The sequence below is a fragment of the Emydura macquarii genome, unplaced genomic scaffold (assembly GCF_026122565.2).
Source record: "Emydura macquarii macquarii isolate MOO-44397 ecotype Brisbane River unplaced genomic scaffold, CSIRO-AGI_Emac_v2 contig_2636, whole genome shotgun sequence".
NCBI classification, from domain to species: Eukaryota; Metazoa; Chordata; order Testudines; family Chelidae; genus Emydura; species Emydura macquarii.
Genome location: NW_027132773.1, coordinates 19363880 through 19369923, shown reverse-complemented (window position 1 = coordinate 19369923; position 6044 = coordinate 19363880). Strand labels below are relative to the sequence as shown.

The following is a 6044-nucleotide window of genomic DNA, read 5'->3' as shown; positions in this document are numbered from 1 at the left end:
CTGCCACTCCTGTTTATATTGCAGTTAATGTATAATACTTTCTAAAAAGGGGCATCTCTAAATGAAAACACACACTCTATATATCAGATTAGTTTGGACACGTGATCAACAAAGATAAGGATTATTTTGCGACATTGTGTTGAAAAGCAGTGAAAATGGAAATTAAATGAAAACCAGAGACTATAATTGGCTGGATAAGAGATGCAAAGCAACCATAGACTGTATAACTGGCCGGATAAACTGTTTATAGCTGCTTTGCAAAACTAGAGAAGCACAAAACAGCCAGAAGCTACCGACCAGAGAATCTGGATCAAAGTCTCCCCCCTCCTACTACCCCAACCACTCTAGCTCTTCAGCAAAGATTGAGCTGCCTAGGGATTTTTGTCCTCAGAATTATTCCTTAAGGTTCTTGCTCAAAAGACACGGCTTCCCAAACAAAGCTATTCTTGCAGAGTATCAGCAATTAATTTTTAAAACAATTATCACAAGAAAAAACAATCTTTTCTTTTAGGATCGTTCATTACAACTCCCTTAATGCCACTTCAGTCAGAGAACTGCAGGTATACAAAGCAGTTCAGTTATGGGTTAGCTGTTCAGTTATGATTGCTTTACAGCTGCTATGCATGGCCAGAGCTCTTCAGTCATCCTGATCCAAAATATGATTTTAAAAGAAAACCTGCAGGAAGAATCTCCTATCCAGGGGAATATAGCCTTCCCTTGATTCTCTACCCAATCAGTGTGCAGATAGGAGCTCTGCTTTCCTATGTGTATTTCATGCTTTCTTTATTTTCTTGCTGGCTGCCCCTTTCCAAGGGTGCAAGCTCTGAGTATGGGTACATTCCTCTCACAGTAATAGAGGACTTTCTAAAATCCTTTTATTAGAATGAAAGCAGAGGGCACACTTCCATTGGTAGTGTGGCTCACAAATATTTGGTTCACTAAATGAAATGCAAACTCTCTTGTGAAGCTGGCTGTTTTCCGACAGTCAACATGTCACTGTATGTTCATAAGCAGCCTTAATTCAGGAAATCTCTTATGCGTGTGCACATCTTAAAGTGATTGCTTAATCCCACTGAAGTCTAGGGGAGTTAGCACATAGGAAGATCCTAAGTAATTTCCTGTATTGGTACCTATATGACTATGTTCTAACTCTTTGTATTATCTGTACTATAAATGTTGCAATACAATTTATAAATACACATTTATTTTTTAGCTCTTACTCTAAAGTGTTGCTGTTCTCTGCCTCTAACCAGTTGATCAGCTGGGCTGTTATTGTTATTTGGATTATGAGCAGCCAGTAGATGGCAGCGTCAGCATTAAAATTCAATAGGAGTCTTTAAAAGAAAAAAAACACACCCAAAAAGAGCTTGAGTTTTGTTTTGTTTTGTTTTGTCAGCTCCTGGAACATCACAGCTACAGTTCATTTAACAGAGTTATAGATGCATTGGAAGCTCCCTTTCAATTGCAATTTTGCTAAGAGACCTTTATTTTTACACTACAGAACATTAAAATAAAAGCTATCATGATTCTTCCACTGTAGTATATTTACTATGATGATTTTAAGGAACAAAATAATAATTGAAAGTGCTCTATTATATAAGGTGATCTATCATTCTGTCACCACTAGCTGTGAGCCTTATAATCCCAGAGAGTGATTTCCTCAAACCTCATTTCAGACCACAAGGAAAAAACAGACCTATTGCTTGAAACCAGTTAAGCTGCATGAGCCTGATTCTGTTCACACTTACGTTGCTGTAAATCAGGAGTTACTCCATTTTAACCAATGGAATCATGCTGAAATAAAAATTATGTAACAGGTCTTATTTATTGCCTCGAGTTTGGACACTAAGGGCTACAACTTTGGCTGGTGTAACTCCTGAATCTTAGAACAGGGCCAATTGTGCAAATCAGGGGAGACATGATGTGGCAAATCCTGATTGCCTTACTCACAACAGTAACATCTTTAAATGATTCTACTGAGGTCAGTAAAGTGTGCAAGATTTGGTCCAATTACTAGTTTTGGGGTCTGATTTTCCACAGTCAATAGTAAAACTCCTTTGACTTCAGTGGGAGCAGAATCAAGCCAACCTTTGCATTTTTGAAACACGCACTGTGACCCGTCTGTGCCTAGGGTAGACCACCTGAAAATGCCAAGGTCAGGCTGCAAAAGGAGAGCAGATTCTCCCAGCACTGGTGGGTGACACTGAAGTCAGACTTCCCAACCAGCCACAAACAATGCTTCTGATTCCCCACACTGGTTATCAAGAAGCTAAAACAAAATATACATAGCGCCCTTTACTGCATTTCAGTCTCTGGTTCCCAGTAAGCCACTAGGTCCAGTAAAGAGATAGTTATTTAACTCTATGCTCTTTACCAAAAAGGTTCTCCTGACCTCAAAGGGTCAGCCACATTATCAGATCAGTATAAGTTTGGATCTTACCCAAAATAACACGCTGCCAGCCAATCCTTTAGTAACTAAAACTAAAGATTTATTATAAAAGGAAAGAAACAAACTATAGAGAAATGTTAAATGATTAAAGCAATCACATACATACAAATGATTGGAAAGTCCATCTATATCAGGTTTCTAGTAGAATTGTGGCGTTTACAGGCCTGTATAGTCCCTCTGGTGTACATCCAGTACCTGGTCTCAGTTCTTTGTTTCACAGCTTCAGTTGTAGATGAGTAGTTGATCCAGAGATAGGTGAAGGCTGACGACCGACTGAAGGCTGAAGACAAAATGGATGTGGTGCAACTGCCTTTTATGTCCCTTGGCCTTTGCCATGCTGCTTGTGGAAATTTACAGGAATAAGATGGAGTCCACGGTCACATGAGTAAGTCCTGGTGCAGCCAGGTGTAGTAAGTCATAAGGTGTAGTCCCTGGGTTCTTTTTATGGGTTTATGGTACCTTTGAGTTCCTTTAACGGGCCATCAAGCAGCTAGTGCTGCAGCCATCCTGTCTGGAGTGTCACCCAGAAACACAGCACAAGTTAAAATAGAGAGACATCAAACATGTTAGTCCTGCTTTGAGCAGGGGGTTGGACTAGATGACCTCCTGAGGTCCCTTCCAACTCTAATATTCTATGATTCTATGATTCTATATCCATAACTTCCAATACAAATATGATGCATACACAAAAACATAATCATACTTAGCCAATTATAACCTTTCTAACGGTACCTGACATGGCCTATCTCATATGAATTATTGTAATGTTGACATATTGATTTTAAATCAAATTATAAATGGTCCTCCTAATCCAGCTAGTGCCAGACCCACCATCGATGTACAAGGTACAGATACCTCTGAAATGTTTCTCACTTTGCAGGACATCAATCATTTGAGTCCCAAAGTTCTCTTTGTTTCACAAAAATTTGGTGTCCCATCACTTTTGCTACTGAAAGTACAGAAGGCACAAGTTCATGGTTTTATGTTTATGAATCCTACTTGTGCTGTTTTCCCAAATTAATGCTGAGTTACTTCCCTCCTTTTATTAAACAGTCTTCTTTCTACACTCAGACTCTGTGCTTGCGAGAGGGCAAATATCACCTTTGGGGTGGTGTATAATTTTCCAGGTGACAGGGTGGGGGCTTAAGCCAGTTATGTGTTGTATTGTTGAAAGGAACCCCTAGATGTTGAACCCAGCCCTTGCTGTGGCTGACTCCAACTGGCAGAAGGGTTACATTTTTTAAAACAGCACAAGCAGGATTCATAAACATAAAACCATGAGCAAAACCCCCACCCCAGAGTACATTGGGCAGTGTCCTTTGCCTCTCCTTTCTTTCTCCCTCACTCAGTTACAGTAGTTGTCCTTGGTCAATGATGACCCAGAGTTCAGGGGTGCATCTGAGTGAATTTACCTCTTACCATGGCTGGGAAGGGAAGAAGGCACCTTCCTTGACCCCACCTGCCACCACCGCCTCACAGTGGTGGCCCCACCAGCCTCACCACGCCACTGGCTGCTTTTTGCTCTGCCGGCTGCCTCGCTAGCCACTCTGCTGCATACCATCACATTCTGCTACCACCTGCTTCTCCACTCTGACCTCGGCAGGTCAGTATCTTAAGGTTCCACCTAATTCTCAGTGATTGTCAGCTCTGATGAACCTCAGTGCTGATGATTTATCTGTTGCAGCAACGTGGTTCACAGGATGCCGTCTTACAGCATTTGTTGAAGAGTCTCTGTCTGCCACCTCTCTATTCTCCGCTTCATCAAACGAAAGATCATCTTCATCTGCTTCTTGCTCTTTATCCATTTTTTTTCAAGAGATGGGCTGATTCTGATGTTAATTCTTTTTGATAGGGGTAATGCTGTGGTCTGCGCCTTTTGGATGGACAGAGACAGTCTGCTAAAAATTCTATGATAAATCCAAGTATCAGTCTTGAAATTTACAGAGTTGCCAATGCAAAAATAGCATATGACCCCCCAAACTGGTATATGTTTTCTGCAAAATAATTGTGGCAATGCCTGATCCACATTGACAACTGAAATGGAGCAGACACACTGCTCATCAGGAAAGAGCAAGGACCAAACCAAGAAGAAACTGGTTCAATAGATTTCCTTTCTTGATCACTGATGAAATTTATGAAGTCATTTTTTGTCCTTGGGCCCTGTTAACTCCTAAACACTTCATCTTTACAATGATAGATAGTGGGAAGTGCTGTTATGACAAATCGCCCTCTCAGTCCTGGCTGTTCTGTGACATCCACTTTTGCAATGTTAACTTCGAGATCTTCCCCTCCATTCAGAAAACTTTTTCCCATTCAGGCTGCAGGTTCTGACAGGCTGGACACCATGGAGCAGAACCTGCAGCAGCTTCCGCCACGTCCCGTCTGTCAGTGCCTTCACCTCGCTCCACCTCCCCGGTGCCCCGCGGGCAGCTGCAGCGCCTCACGGAATCTGGGCAGGAGCACTGTCCCACAGTGGATGATTTCAGCTCTGGCAAGCATTTAACAGAACAACAGACTCCTAATGGAATTTTAATTGGCTCTCTCTTTGACCAGTGGCAGGGGGAGGTTAAAATATGCCTGGGTCTCTTAAGCAGCATCTACATTTCCAAGTAAGCATGCATGTCTCTCTCTCTCCCCACCCCGCCAGCCGCTGGCATCTGAGCCCCACGTTTAACCAGTTCTGTTCAGAACTGCTCAGAGTGACCCTTCCATCAGGACAGGCTAAGCACAGTTCTGCTGCCCTTTGCTCATACAATAAGGGGAACCACATTTCATTACCCCTGCATTTAACACTAGAGTGATTTGTAACCCAGCAGCAGCCAAAGGGATCATTTGGGCAAAGCATCCCATTACGCTGCACACCTAGGCAGGGTGGGTGTGCTCATGCAAATACAGTCTGGCCCTGCTGCCCTTTCCCTTTGATACCCCATCCCCCGCCCGCCAGCTCCGCAGGGGAAAGTCCATTCAGACCCTGCTTACGTAAATATGGTTATAGGTTTACACTCCAATTTTTTGCCCATTACTCAGATTAAGGCATGGTGTGTTTCATCTACCTCCTCCCTTTCTACTGTTGTACATCTCTTTCCAGACAGAATTTACTCATGTTTAAGGCTAAAGCGTTTTTAATTAAATCTCACAGATCACCATTTATACTAAAAAGATTATAATTCAGTGTCTACCTTCTTTCCAAAGAGTGGAGTTGAGAAGTGTATCAAAAACAACCAGCATTAAAAATGAGAGGGACATTTAGGTTTATTTATAAGGCTCCATGTTACAGCTTCTGATATTGCCATTGCATTGACTTCTAGTTGTATGGATCACCACCGTTTTCATATCAGAACCTCCCAAATATTGGATAACAACATAGTGGAACATGTTCTTGTTATTTTAAAATAAATCAGGCTGTATATTTTCAGCAACAAGAAGCCTCAGAAGGAAAATGTTATAATTATATAAAAGTACAGAAGGCACAGGTTCTCATGGGAGCAAGAAACATACATCATATAATGATCCCACATTTTACAAGGAGACTTGGCTAGAAGACTGAATTGACCATAGGAAGCAGTAGGAGCCTGATTTGATACTTTGGACTAGG

General features: G+C 41.8%; 1 pseudogene; it reads right to left on the bottom strand.

Annotated features, from left to right (window-relative positions):
- Window positions 1-4080: 4080 nt before the first annotated feature.
- On the bottom strand, window positions 4081-5824 carry LOC137163829 (thioredoxin-related transmembrane protein 1 pseudogene; annotated as a pseudogene).
- Between the last annotated feature and the right edge of the window lie 220 nt (window positions 5825-6044).